Source organism: Microtus oregoni, unplaced genomic scaffold (genome assembly GCF_018167655.1).
Source record: "Microtus oregoni isolate MIOR12 unplaced genomic scaffold, Mior012 000067F_005, whole genome shotgun sequence".
Lineage (NCBI taxonomy): Eukaryota > Metazoa > Chordata > Mammalia > Rodentia > Cricetidae > Microtus > Microtus oregoni.
The window spans coordinates 93,646-108,927 of NW_024543958.1; the positions used below are offsets into that span (position 1 = coordinate 93,646).

General features: G+C 51.5%; 1 pseudogene; it reads right to left on the reverse strand.

Annotated features, from left to right (window-relative positions):
• Window positions 1–208: 208 nt before the first annotated feature.
• On the reverse strand, window positions 209–1,300 carry LOC121440363 (annotated as a pseudogene).
• Window positions 1,301–15,282: the final 13,982 nt, after the last annotated feature.

Here is a 15,282-nt window from a genome sequence, read left to right on the forward strand (position 1 = left end):
ACAGGATGGGGTCTTCTGCCTTATGTTCTCCTGCCTAGGCAAGGCTGCCCAGCATGCAGCCGGGCCCTCCTGGGCACTCTCTAAGATTACTGCCCATCTGTGCTGGGGTGGGAGTCCCAGGGGGCTCATAGGGTCCTGTCTGGCTTGGGTCTACAGGGCCGTGGTCTGAGTTATGGCCTTATATCTCCTCCTCAACCTTGTCCTTTGCCTACTCCTCCACCTCATCTTCTGCCTTAGCACTGGCTCTTCCATCAGCCTGGACAGAAGCCAGATTGCCAGCTTCATCCTCCACCTGGACTACCATGTTGCTGGCTAGTCTTGCCTCCCATTCCTCAGATTCCCGTTTGAGGCCCAACAACTCCAGGAAAGTTGGAGATCTCCTGATCATTCTTAGCCTCCTCAGAGCTTCCTCCAGAGGCTCAGTCAGGTTAGCCCTGGTGAGCATCTGCCTCAGGCGCAAATCATCCGTAGAGGTTCTCTCGAGAGCCCCTTTCTAAATGGCTTTCTGCAGCAGAACTTCTAGCCTCAACACAAAGGCAGAGAGCTGCTCATCTGGCTGCTGTTTTGCAGTCAGACACTTGATTCGAATGGTGGCCTGAGACTCATTGTCTCCAAATACTCGACAGAGCCTCTAGGCACTCCTCTGCAGTCTTTGCCGGATTCTCTGCTAACAGCCCCTGTACAAGGTACAAAGCAGTTCCCCGCAAGCCCTCCAGCAACCGTCTCCTCTTCTCCCTTTCTGGGACCCTTTGCCACACCCAAAACATGTCAGTGGTGTGGTCTAGCCAGGCCTCAAAGGATTCCTCCCCAGGGGCTGGCTGAACGCTCCCAGAAAACATACCCAAACGCTGGTACCGCAAGGTATCCACCCAGGGCTGGATTGCCTGACTAACTGACTGGAGCCTGCACACTCTGTCCAGCTCCAGACCTGGGTCTCCAGGTACACTGTCCACTGTCTCCCCCGTTGCTCCAAGAAGTGGAAAACACGATCAAGAAGCTCCTCGCTGGAGCAACTGGGCACAAAGACCACGTTCCAGGGCCCCCCAGTGCCTAGGATTTCCCTTGGGACCAAAGCATAGTTGATTTCCTGGTCGAGCTCAACCAGGGCTGCAGTGGCATTATCCTCCTCATGAAACACTTTGCCAAGCACAGTAAAGTGGCCCATGGGCCACAGGGCAGCCTGCAGGGACCCTTGGAATTCAGCTTCACTGCAGTCCTCCAGGATGCCCAGGATAAGCAAGCCCCTACGAGCGCTGACACCCATCCACCTGCACCAGTCCTGGAGCATCTCCACCGCCATAATCTGAAAATTTAGCAAAGCTCACACTAGGGGCCGGAAACAGTTTCCCCAGAAGCACATCAGGTTGGGATAGGAGCCTAGGCTAGGACTCAGGAAGACCAGCCTAGCTCTCCACAGCCTGGAAACAAAAAACGGAAAGAGGAGGTTAATGTCTTCCCCACCCCAGCCCCTTCTCATCCACTAGCCCTAGAGCAGAGGTTCTCAACCCGTGCTTCGTGACCCTTCAGGGTCAAGCGACCTTTTCAAGGGGATCTCCAAAGACCGCTGGGAAACACAGGTATTTACCTTATGATTTGCAACAGTAGCAAAATTACAGGTATGAAGTAGCCATGGAAATAAGTTTTATGGTTGTGTGAGGGAGTCACCACAACACAAAGAACTGTATTAAAGGGTCGTAGCATTAGGGATATTGAGAACCACTGCCTTACATGATGCTTCTGCATCCCACTCTGTGCCTCAGACACAGGCCTTCCCCAGCACCTCCCTACAGTCCAACCCAGGCAGGCGTGCTGGTTGAGAGGGGGTTTGTCAGGGCCAGTAATACCCTCCCAGAATTTGGTACCTTCTAGGAGCAGAACCCTTTCTCCTTCAATCGCACAGCAAGGATTCCCCGGGCTGTTCTCCAGGTTCTCCCGCCAGCCAGCTCCCTTGCTCTCTCTAGCCTTATAGCTGCGCACTCACGCAGACCAGTGTACATATGCAAGCTTTTTTGTTTTGTTTTATTTATTTATTTATTTATTTATTTATTTATTTATTTAAGATTTCTGCCTCTTCCCCGCCACCGCCTCCCATTTCCCTCCCCTCCCCTGACCAAGTCCCCCTCCCTCATCAGCTCGAAGAGCAATCAGGGTTCCCTGACCTGTGGGAAGTCCAAGGACCACCCACCTCCATCCAGGTCTAGTAAGGTGAGCATCCAAACTGCCAAGGCTCCCCCAAAGCCAGTACGTGCAGTAGGATCAGAAACCCATTGCCATTGTTCTTGAGTTCTCAGTAGTCCTCATTGTCCACTATGTTCAGCAAGTTCGGTTTTATCCCATGCTTTTTCAGACCCAGGCCAGCTGGCCTTAGTGGGTTCCTGATAGAACATCCCCATTGTCTCAGTGTGTGGGTGCACAGCTCGCGGTCCTGAGTTCCTTGCTCGTGCTCTCTCTCCTTCTGCTCCTGATTTGGACCTTGAGATTTCAGTCCTGTGCTCCAATGTGGGTCTCTGTCTCTGTCTCCTTTCATCGCCTGATGAAGGTTAATATTCAGGAGGATGCCTATATTTATGTTTGTCTTTGGATTCACCTTCTTATTTAGCTTCTCTAGGATCGCAAATTATAGGCTCAGTGTCCTTTATTTATGGCTAAAAACCAAATATGAGTGAGTACATCCCATGTTCCTCTTTTTGGGTCTGGCTTACCTCACTCAGGATAGTGTTTTCTATTTCCATCCATTTGCATGCAAAATTCAAGAAGTCCTTGTATTTTACTGCTGAGTAGTACTCTAATATGTATATATTCCATACTTTCTTCATCCATTCTTCCATTGAAGGGCATCTAGGTTGTTTCCAGGTTCTGGCTATTACAAACAATGCTGCTATGAACATAGTTGAGCATATACTTTTGTTGTATGATAGGGCCTCTCTTGGGTATATTCCCAAGAGTGGTTTTCTCTTTCTATTTTTCTGCAGTGCTGGGAATAGAATCCAGGACCTCACAAACGGTGATGCGAGCTTAACGCTGCTCTCTGCAGTGCAGATTTAGCGCGGGGGTGTGGTGACGCCGGAGCATGGATCCTCTACCTCCTAGTCCTCCAGAAGCAGACTAGCCAGGCCATTGGTGCAGGAGGGTCAAGTGACAAGGCTGTCTCAGCCTGGGACCTCAGGTGACATCACCGGTCCAGTCACTGATGACGTCATCGGCTGCTGACCCCCACCACCACCACCACACATCTGTGCCCCTGGCACAGGGGACAGAGTGCTCAGGGGTCTCCACAGAAGGGCACCAAAAATCTGTGTTGCCCCCTCCAGCTCTGTTTCCTGATCAAGGCCAGGGAGCAGGGACTCTGAGGGTTTTTGCCCTGGTGAGTCCCTATCTGGACCTAGTCTAGTGACAGAGCTGGGCAAGCAACACCTATTCTAGGTAGAGTCCCTGGAATAGATAACACATGAGCCCATACACCCCATCCCATCACTCCCCATGAAGCGTGTACCATCTGGGTGATGCCCATCCCAGTGGAAGGGGCTGCAGGCACTTTCACCACTGTGGGCCTGCATGCCTTCCTGCCCTTGGTGCCAGTGGCCAGCTCACAGGAGGGTCCAGCACTGGCAGGCCTTTCCCGCTCTGCATGCTGTATATCCAGCTTCTTGAAAAGCTGCTTTTCAGATTTGAAGCCCAAACCCTTAGACTTGTATCTTACTGGCTGACTTTGGGCCAGTCCCTTCCACTTCTTGTCGCCGAAAAGTTTAGAGTTTCTGGGAATTCTGCCTAAATTCATATAGGAAGCACTGTGATGGTGGTGAGGTGTTCAACTTTTCCCTGCTTCCAGTGTTGATAGCCTTCCGGGCTCTGGGGCATGACTCTTTCAGTGTGAGGGTGGCATGGGTGGCCGAGATCCCAGAAGCCTCCCTATGGTTTTAACATCAGTTAGTCCCCACCCCCACCCTCCATATCTTCTGCTGCCTGGGCTAGACATCCACTCAGAGCTGTGCTATCCTGGCTCAAAACAGTTTCAGACCCTGCCAGTCTCATCACTCTGACTCTCTGCAGTCACCAAGAGTCCAGGGCCACATGCACAACATTTCTGCCAGTGAGAGAGAGGGCAAGCAGGTTCACAGAAGGTTATTATGCCTCTGTGTATTCTTTCTTGACCCCATTTTCTTTCTTTGGGCGTCATACTCTGGCCACTTGACTTTCACTACTGTAAAGGTTTCCCCAATGGTGTCCATCTCACTCACACTGCTTTGGTTTATTATCAGGGACTCTATTGAGGCTTTTGTCATGTTGGAATACTCCGTGTGCATCAGAGTGCCCATTTGAATGACCCTCACTACTGCCACCAGCATTCTACCTGCTTTCCTGAACCTCTGGCAGGAAGGAAGGCTTTGGGGCATTTGACCAAACATGACGTTGCTGAAACTTGAGCTGTATCCAAGTAGATATCCATTAATCTATTATCTGCCATGGGGGGGGGCAACCCATGTCCTCTCCCATTAGCAGTGTGGGAGTGCTCATCTGTATCCTACATCCCAAGCAGCCTTTCAGCCTTGACCATCGAACACCCCAAGGGGAGAATTACTATCTCATGCATTGATAAGTGTTTGGTATTTCCTTAATAGGTTATGATATTGTGCATCCTCTTACAATTTCATCTTCCACTCCTGGTTCAGCTTCTGTGAATCTCCTTTGCCCCTTCCTCATGCCCAGCTCTGTCCTACAGATGGGTCTTTGGCCTGTTTTCAGGAGAAAGTTTCTAGTGTCAAACCTGAAGGTACTCTCATTGTGTACATGCAACCAATGCCCAAACAGGTTACTTGATCTCACACTTGGCCTTCAGTTTGTCGTGTGTGGTTCTCTTTCTTGCCCCTGGAATCTCTTCTATGATTATATACAGCCTGAAGTCAAGTGCTTTGGGAACAAGAAAAAATTTTAAATTTTCTGTTACAACCCAACTTTGTCAATTGGCCTAATCACTCCCTTACTCAGCTTCTAGGGCCCACACTGTCTGTTCTCATACAGGTCAGTAACTGCTGTTAATGTCTGATATGAGAATTTCCGTCTAATGAAATTCCCTGTTTGACCTGTCATGGATCATACAATGAATACCTTGTCTTCTTTCTTGGTTTGGAGGTAATTTTCCTGGGGTCTTTCCTCAGAGAAGGCTCTCCCTTGGGAACATAAATATGCAGGATGGTCTAGTGTTACCAGCTGGCCCAGTGGGCTTACAAACAGATAATCAACACATTTCCCAGTTTTTAGGCTGGTCGCTCCTTTCCCTCTTTCCTTCTCTCTGAGAGAGGACTTTGCTTCTTTATAGGGTCATTTTTCTCCCTCTGCTCTAGGACATTGGTAGTGACACCTCAGTTGTCTTCCTTTGTTTCTTCTTTGTATACAATGTCTCTATGTCTCAGCAGGTAGTAGCTTTTCCTTCTCTAATCTCTCCTTTCTTGGTTTCTGGGACACTCCTTCCTGCCTTTGAACTGACCTTCTGCCTCTTTTCCTGCTTCTCAGCTGAAGTTATTCTTCAAACCTCTCCGCCTCTTTTTTTTTCTCTTCCTGTTCCTTTGTTGGAGCTCAGTATAGTGTGGGTGATTTCCTAACTGTAGTTCAGAGATGTTCTATGCTGGTAGTGATCCCTCCTCCAGATCTGCCCATGTGCATCAGAATGTCCATTTGGATGCCCCTCAGGAATTTAACAATTGAGATGTTTCAACTAGGGTGCTTCAAGCACCTTTGCATACCTGTTCTTTCCCTGTGCTTCACCCACCTATACAGATGCCGTCTATCAGGTTACTTCAACAAAGGTGGCAAACATATTCCTTTCCTCTCCTCTCCTCTCCTCTCCTCTCCTTTCGTTTGTTTTTCCCCTCCAAATACTATTTCACTCACTACCAAAGGTTATCAATTTTACAAACAAGGACAGCCCTTCTTTTCCATAGTTCCTAGCCCGGTGTCCTACTCTTCATGCCTGTACTCTGACCCCTCTACCTGCTCATCCTTCTTAGTAGCACTTCTTTCCATGTCACCACCAGATAAATTATGGAGAGCTCTCTGCTTTTGAGCATTGAGAACTCCCTCCTGGAAAGCAAGCAGGTGCCCTTACTAAAAGGAGCCTTTCCTGTCAAAAATCAGCTTCAAGAAAACTTGTACGTTCCAGGGTAGGAGCATGAGGATTAAAATTATTAGGCAAAAGGAACAGAGATATAGGAGAAATAAGAGACAGAAACAGAACAGCATCGGGAGGGACAGTCAGGGAATACTGAATCCACCTCACTTATTTTCCACAGGCTTATAATTTAGTCCAAAGGTGGAGAGGGGAGATAACAGACTATATTAGCATGACACAAGGAATAGACTTGAATTTTCTGACTTTGGTAGAGGTATCTACTTCAACACTCAAAATGCTAGTTAACCATACCATAGGTCAGCATGTCTCCTTTGTGGACACACCTGCTGTCAACAACTTTGAGAAAGCAAAAATAAGCTCAAACTCTCTGGCCTTCAGAAAAAGTGGAATGGGCTGACATCTATGTGTGCCCTGACATTTTCAGGATCACATTGCCTTGGATGGCAAGTGAGTCTGTCTTCTAGGTTGTAAGAGCCAGTGGCAAACAAACAAACAAACAAACAAACACACAGACACACACACACACACACACAGAGAGAGAGAGAGAGAGAGAGAGAGAGAGAGAGAGAGAGAGAGAGTTGCTCTGAACATGGGACCCTCATGAGTTCCTAAGAACAAGGAAGTGGTTTCTGGTGGGCTTGCAGTAGAAAATCCTGAGAGCTAGGACATAATCACTAATCAAGGAGAGCACTATATAAGCTGCCCTGGAACATAATAAACTAGCATTCTTGTTTCAAGAGTGACCTACATCTCCATGTGTTCTTTACTCCCCAGACACTTGCCCGACTGCAGTTCTAAGTGCAGGCGTTATGGTGTGTGTGTGGGAACAGTGGGAAATGAAGACATGAGAAAGATAAAATGATGATACAATTTAGCTAGCTTCAAGCTCACTGGAAATCAGTGGTGGATTGATCTTGCCTTGAAGACCATCTGGCTAGTTTCTCAGCCTAGAGAGGGGTGAGTGACCCAACACCCAGAGATGTGAGAGGTAAATTTACAGTTTTCATGTAAGTTAGATCTGCCTTAGGCATTTTGTTACAGCAGCACAGATGGACACAGCAGCCTGATTGTCCAGCCTGGAGTTATGAATATGTAACCCAAGGGCACTTGTTCCTTCTAGCTCAAATTACCAGCCTACATGGTCTGCCTGGATTGCCCTTTTGTCTTGTGGGGTTCGGTGATAGCTACTTTAGGAGTCAACCAACATTCATGAACAAGTCAACATCTTGCAAGAAAGAGGTCTTTATTCAAATGCACTTTTGTGCTAGTCACCTCATGGAGACTCCAGGGACCTGGATTCCTGGGTGATGTGGATTCAATTTTCCACAAATCCACACTCATAAGAGGAAGGCTCTAGCTCTTGTTACCTCAGGATGTAACTTATTGGGAGAGGGTTGCTGGACACTTAATTTAGTTTTAGATAGTTTAGATGCGGTCCTACTGGAAGAAGTTGGGTACCAGAGCAGATAGGAATTTTGGTCTTGACACCTCACAGCAGCAGAGGCAGCTGTTGACCCAGAATAAGGACGGGAAAACCCTACGTGAGGGGAATGCACATCTTGTTGCTGCTTCAAAGGAAGCTGCGGACCCACAGGAGGGACCAGATTTGACACAGGGCAAGACCCAAAGGAACATCGATTCTAAAACCTACGGGAGTGTTCAGAGAAAGGCTAGACATAGAGCCTCTGGTCTAAATCCCCGTCATAGAGGAAAACAACACTGCAAAGTTATTATGACTGTAGTCCTCTTGTAAACATTGTAATTATTCCCAGTGAAAGAAGAAAGGAAATGAGAATTTAAAAAAGAAAAAAGAGAAACTCAGGAAACAAACCAAATCTAGATGTACAAGTCCAGCACAAAACCAAATAAATAACAACAACAAAAATAATATACTTTCTCCAAAAATTGCTGATCTCAGAGTAAAGTTTCTCATTAAGAACAATTTGCAAGAACTTATAGGCAAAGAATTAAAAACTATATTCAAATAACAGAAAGAAATTAATAATGTAAAATCTGCCTTCATCATCCAGTACTCATTTGACAAAAAGGTATGTGGACAGGTATGTTTAATCTCAGCACCAGGGAGACAGAGACAGGAGGATCAAAAGGAGCACACACATACACACTCACAAACATGCACGCGTGCAAGCGTGCTCACACACAGAGAGATAAAGAGAGGGATAGACAGAGAGAGACACACACAGAGAGACACACGCAGAGAGACACTCACACACAAAGACAGGGGGAGTCCTTTGAAATCAGGCTATTCCTAGGGTCACAACATTTCCAACCCCTTCTTTGGCTTCAAAGCACAGCCTCAAAGCACACATGCGTTCCTCTCCTTCAACGTGAGTGAGCCAAGAGGGAGGTAATGGAGAAAGCAATGGGACCTGCCCCATCCAAGGCACCCTAGAGAGGACAGGGAGTAAGGGGAAGAGTCAGAGACACATAGAGAGACACAGTGTCATCAGGAACCTGGTGTGCTGTCTGGGTGCATGGGGTCCGTGCAGAGAGGGCAAGTCTGCGCATAGCTAGCTAATACCCCACCCATAGCTGGTGACGGTCCAGAGAGGAGACCCCAAGGGACTTCTCCACGCTTGGGCACAGGCCACAGAGGGCTAGGCCCGGCCTGAAGCTAACAGGAATTGCCGAATCCATGTAGACAATCTGCAACGTCAAGCACGTTCGTGAACGTTTATTTTGGGGGTCAGGGGGTAGGGGTGGGGTCTGTGTGTGGAGAAACACGTATGCAGTGAGGAGCGGTCATAGCAAGCCCCACAGTCTCCCAGATGGTTCTCTTTTGGAGGTGGAGCTGCAGGGGGTGATGGCAGAAAGGAGGAGGCTCCCTTCTAAGGAGTGGGCGCAGGAGGGTCCCTGCCAGCCCCAATCCTGGCTGCTGACCTCTTCCGGGCCGCCTTTAGGATGGTCTTCTCAAAGAGCTCTTTTTCACGATAGTGCACAGGTGGGCCACGCAGGTACTTCTCTTCTGCCTCCTTGTAGCTGAGCTCATCCAGGGCAGCGATGGAGCAGATGATTGCCTCTGGAAGAAGAACCTCCATGGTGAGCCGGACTTGGTCTCCTCTTGCCAGCGAGAGCAGGGCCTGGTCTGCTTCCTTGGATATTTCTTGCAAATGTCTGGCCACGAGGTGCAACTGGTCTTCATCCTCCAGGTAGGTCTCAATGCAGAAGACTTCCCTCTTTGACTTCCAGAGGTCGTCCAGCCACCGGGACGGTTTCCTGCCCTTCACGATGTCCAGCAGGTGCTGGTCGGCCCCCTTTCTCTTCACGATGAAGTCTACGAGCTTCTGGTTGGCTCTGTCCCAAGCGGCTCTCATGCGGTCAGGCAGGAGTTTCTTGCGGGGCCTCTTCCCACCGGGGGCGGTCTCCTCCTCCCAGTCTTCCAAGTCGGCATAGCTCACCTTGGGGAAATCAATGCGCAGGTCGCCCTCTTGAATGGCTCTCCTCAGCGGGTAACTGGCTCGGGCGGTGTAGTAGTCCATAAAGGAGCCCCGGAAGGAGCCACAGGCGAGGTCCTCTCTGTAGCGGTCGATCACAGAGAGGCACCAGTTGATGCCCTGGCCGTACACTTTGCTGGCTCTCCGCAGGAGGGAGAATCTCTCCCCACAGTCCAGGAGCTTCAGCTTGCGGAGAGGGACGCGGACACCCCTGCGCTCAAACTGCATGTTGCCCTCGATCAGCAGCACCCTGGCCGTCTTGTCGTTCTTGCTGACACTCTTGACCACCGCCGGCCAGAAAGGATGGTCCTGGAATTTGAACCAGACCAGCATCCCTCGTTCGATGGTATTCGTCTCCTGGGCAGAAGCCACACTGGTGGCTTGGCAGTCTTCCTGAACTCCAGGGGCTCTCCTCTTGACCCTGGCCTTAGTCACCTTCGAGCGCACTCGAGTTTCCAGTCCCGAGAGCCCACAATGTGCACACAGCACATGGATCTTCCTTTTCCTGCCAGCAGTGCGGACTGATCTTCGCAGGCTCGGGACTGGAGGCGTGCAGGCTGCCGATGCCCCCTCTGAGTCTGGCCTCGGGGTCGGCGGACCGGGATCCTCCTTGTTCTCTGGGAGGGTGGTCTTCCTTTGGGCTCCAATGGCCTGGATCTCTAGGCCACCACACCCTACTTGCTGCTTGAGAGCTTTGGGCGAGGTAGAGGCGTGCCTCCTCGGTGGCCCAGAGGCAGGTCTATGCTCATTGTTAGCACGGGCACCCTCCCTAGAGGCCCGGGTGCTCAACTTTCTCTTGCCAGGATTATCACCAGCATTTCCTGTTGGCGTCTTGCAGGAACTTGGCCGAGCTCTGGTGCCCCTTAACATGTTCCCTTGCATTTCAGAGTAAGGGGACTCTACAGTGGCATGCGCCTGGGCTTCCCCCCCTTGCACTGCAGGATCATTCCCTGAGCCCATCAACACAGGTCCTGGGCGGCCTCGCTTCCCAGGACTCCTGTGGGAGAGCCCTTGGCCTCTCTGGTTGCGCCCTTGGGGGTGCTGGCGCTGGCGTGGGCTGGAGCTGGTCTCCTCTTTCGGAACCTTGGGAGCCACTGTGCTGGTTCTTCGGCCACCTGCCCTTTCTCCTTGATACAAGCGGGTTCCCTCGCCCAGAACATCCAGGGCCACCCTGAGGGCTCTTCTGTATGCCCTGGTCTGCCCTGGCGGGCCACTGCCCTGTGACTCCTTTCCGGCCAAGGAGGCGATGGTTACGATTTCAGACTTGGTTAGGGGCCTCGCCTCTGTGCTCCTCACTCTGGTCTTCTCACCAACAGAGAGAATTTGGACCTCCAGGAAAGAGGCCCCTCTCCTCTTACTATGGGCCGAGGTCCTGGGTCTGGTCAACACCCTTGCAGGCCACAGCTGGCCCTTCCAGCCACAGAGCACATACTCTGCAGAGTCCATGGCGATGGAACCCTGGGGCTGTTCTGATCAGGGCAGGGTGACCCCCTGCGTTGTGGTGGGCACTGCTCCCTGCTGGTCGTCTCTGTCTGGCCTGGCTCCCCTGCCTGCGGTGCTGTCCTCCCTCCAGAATCTGGTAGACAAGCTCAACCTGAGGGCCTCTCTCAGGGTGATGTGGGCCTGCCCTGTAAGTGTGGGAGAGGGAAGCAGAGCTGCGTTAGGACGGAATTAGCCTTTAGTGGATACTGAAGCAACAGCTCAGTGAGGTGAGGAGAGAGAAAGCAAGGGGGTGCCCAAAGTCTGTCGTTCCACAGGGATGAGGGTGTGTGCCTGAGAAGATATGGAAGGATCCAGAGCAGATGTGTGACACACGGTCACCCACCCTGAGGCTAGGGTGGTGAACTTCCTCCCGGAGAGGTGAGTGTCTTTACTTGGCTTGTGTATTTTCCTGCCCATCCAATGCCTTGGGGGCTCCCCGGGATTCCGTCCGGGTGGGGGGAGCCTCATTGCTTTCTTTCCTAGGGAGCTAACCCCCCCTGTGCCCCACCCCAGGAAGCCTGTGCACACCTAGTGCACCTTGCCTTCTGCACCAGTATGATACCAGGTTGAGGAACGGTGTGTGTGTGTGTGTGTGTGTGTGTGTGTGTGCGCGCGTGTGTGTGCCTGTCTGTGTGCGTGTGTGTGCGGAAATCTTCATGGCGATTTGCATAACATGGCAGGTAAGGATGGTTGCTGTCACTGTCATAGCTTCTGGCCTCCCTCCCCTTCCCCCGCCCCCTCATAGTTTGGTTCTGACCTCTTGCTCCCAACTCCGTGCTGGACCGACCTCGCTATGGGATCAAGTGCACGCGTGGCACAAAGGAGAGCCCCCCCAAGGAAAGCACTTCACCGTGGAGAAATGCTTTCTAATTGGCAGACTCAGTGGTGTCAGATGAGAGCAACAGGGTAAGTGTCGCCATTGGTATTGCCCACTCTCCTGCTGCTGCCTCAAGTCCATGGGCCCTGCACACCCATATCTGCTGGCGATGGGCACTGTTCTACCATCAGATCCCAGGCCACAGAACTCTCCTGCCCACAACCTCTGTGCCATAATGTTAATCCACAGGGTCGTCTTAGACAGACAGGAAATCAAAGCGGCTGTTTGATGCCCTGGATGGTCACTTGCCCATCCCTAAGTCCAGAAGGCATGCTTTGAATCTTAAGTGGTGTCCAATCTCATCTGTAGCGTAGCTCTCCCATACATGTCCCTCCATTCTCTACCTCTCCACACAGGGCCTCCCCCGTGCTTCTCAGTGGAGTCTCGTCCCTTTCTGCTCACTGTGAGTGGGTGTGTGTCAGGGGTCTACTCCTTTCCTGACTGCTCTTGCCTTGGGTCCGCGGGGCTTCTCTCATTACCGGGCCAGCACCAGGCACAGCGCTGCAGAGCACTGTGGACCAGGGGGTCCTGAGGCAGTTCCCTGAGGACCCTGGTCATTTTGGGGACTCCTGTTAGCCCACGACCCCTTCGGTGAGTGCGGGCACCCCGACCTCTCCCTTAGGGACTCCAGGCCTTGCCTTACCCATGGGAATTCCCGACCGGACAGAAATATGGGAGGCAAATGATATTCGCTTCAGTCCCTCAGCCCTCCCCTTCCCACCCTCTGTATCCATAAACACCCGTCGGTAATTCTAGCACCAGATCCCTATTCACTGCTCAAATGTACAGTGTCCCCTCTGCCGTATTCCCGTTCAAGTCTTACCGACTTCCAATCTGATCTCACAGTGCATAAAGTGGCTCTCAACATGCAGGAGTCTAGGTCTGGCCCAGGCCACACCTGCTGGGTGATGCAATAGTAAATGTGGACTGTGCAATCTGGGGCCCAATTTAGGGATCACCCGCAGTGGTTCTTCCTCCGAGAAATCTGTGTGACCTCACAGGGTTGGCCTGCTCTGATCCAGCCTCCGTGGAGTCCTCGGCCACAGGTATCTATCTGCTGAGGACACAGAGGAAAACATAGGCACCTCAGTTACTTCCGGCTGCCCTCTGCTGGACCTTCCGAGCACATGCTCACCAGCAAGGCTGACTGAGCACCATCTAGCCCAAGCAACCATGCCCCCATCCATATGCGGGTACCACACCTCGGGCACGAGAGAGCCCACCGCTCACTCGGTGCCCTTAGCAATCACGGAGGCCCGCGTTATAGTTATAGAATGCAAGCTTTCCACCCCAGGCAGGGGTGCCTGCAGGAGCTTCTGCTTCCCTCAGGCGTGATGTTCTCAGCCTCACACACTTCCTGAGTTAGAAAACATACCCGGGAATATCAAGTTTGTGTTCAAGCCCACATGCCAGGACATCCAGGCAGCATCTGTATCTCAGTCACAGAGAAAAGCGTCTGCACCCATTATCAGGCCACGCTCTTCCCGGCGTGTGTATTCCATCTGTGCAGGCCTACTGCGCCGTGCCTTAGAAAAGCCCTCCGTCTTTCTACAACCTGCTTAAATATTGTCAGTTTTGCCATCCGGCTCCATCGATTCAGGCATCACCTCTAGTGCACTACCTTCGACAGTTACCTTTCCGATGAAAGCAGCAAAGTCTTCCCCAGAGGTGCACGGAGAAGGGTGCAAGATGGAACCCTGAAATCCCTGTCTCAACACATGCTTTGGCCCCGTGCCCGAGGCCTTCTGTCAAGAACTCGCACACGGTCTCCGTGTGCGACATCCATTCACGTTTTGTCCAGATGGGAACTTCCAGATGGCTCCCCTCCCTGTGGTGAGACAAACAGACGGGGCCCAGTCTGACGAGAGGGTGCGAGAAGGGCACAGAGCGTATTGTTCACACGCAGGGGCTGAGATACAGGGAGAGATGCCGATGATGGGCTGCTGGGTCAGAGGGAAACCCCAGCTGCACACCCTGTAACACAGCCCAGCTGATGCTTAACCCATCTGTGAGCAGAGCAAAGACTCTGACCCGGGCACAAACTAACACCCATCGAGGAAACAGACGCTGCCCCTTCTTCAGGTGCTCTCATACCGCACTGACTTTTTTTTTTTTTTTTTTTTTTTTGCCTCAGTCTGCCTAGCTGCGATTAGTGGCCACTTTAGAGGCGGCTGTCTTTTGGAGGCATTTCTTCCCTTCTTGTGTCAGGTCTCCAGGCCAAGAGATCTGGAGACCTCGGCTTCTATCCTCCAAGGGAACTGCCAGTCCTCATCCATGTTTACCTCCTCCTTAAATGCCTTCCAGCTTCTCTCTCTCAGACAACACAAGCTACAACTCTCTCGGGTAAGGTGCCATCGCACCAACACGGCCATTCTGTCAAGAGCACGTGTGACAATCATTGCCAAACAGCGACGAGGCAGCCATTTATGTAGGTTGGCGAGCTATCCTTTCAGAGCCTGAAAGGATAAAGCTGGCACCAACGCGGTGAGGTGTCACCCGAGGACAAAGAGACAGGGCTGGCTGAGCACCAGTCCTTGGGGCTTCGCGTCAAACAGTAATAGCCAGAACCTTTCCTGTCCCACGAAAGAGCCAGCACGTACCCACGGCACACTCACGGGCCCAGCTCACATTCACTCAGGATGGCTGCAGGCACCTACCTGTGTGCCTCGTGTGTCTGTCTAGTGATCCCACGTCTCCGCTCTGTGAGTATCTTTCGCTAATGTATCTGTAACCAGGAAAGAATGGCTTGTCCCCATTGTCATGGCAACCACAGTGTCATAGGAAAAACGTTCTCCCCTAGTAAGAGGCCAGTTCTCAGTAGAAATCAGGAAGGAGGCTGCCTGACTGTTCACTTACATCTCTGTCACCTAGTTCCCCCACCATCCCCTGCAGCTGCACGCATGAAACAGAGTAAGCATGCACACAACGACAGAAGACGATGTTGCCTGCCATTCCAGGGTGCAGGGGCCTTGGTGCTGGGCTTTGACAAGGGGCCGGGACAAGGCAAGACAAGAGCTGACAGGCTCCGTTCTACCTTCTACTATAATAAGATCAGGCAGGGGCCAGGTCTGAGAAGGACACCTTTTCACCTGACAGAATTTGGAAGGCAGGCACTTTGTCTCTCCAGCTGGAAATAAGTGTTCTAGGTCACTTTGCAACAAATATGGAGGACCGGGAACCTCCAGGAAATCAGGTGGCAGCATCATTCCCCCCACCCCGTCCTCACAAAAAAAAATTACACGGTGAATCTCAAGCAGAAAGGAGAGAGAACCCACTTCAAATGGCAGGAAGCTTTGGAAACCTCAAAGCCATGCACAGTGACATATTTCCTGCAGCAGTGC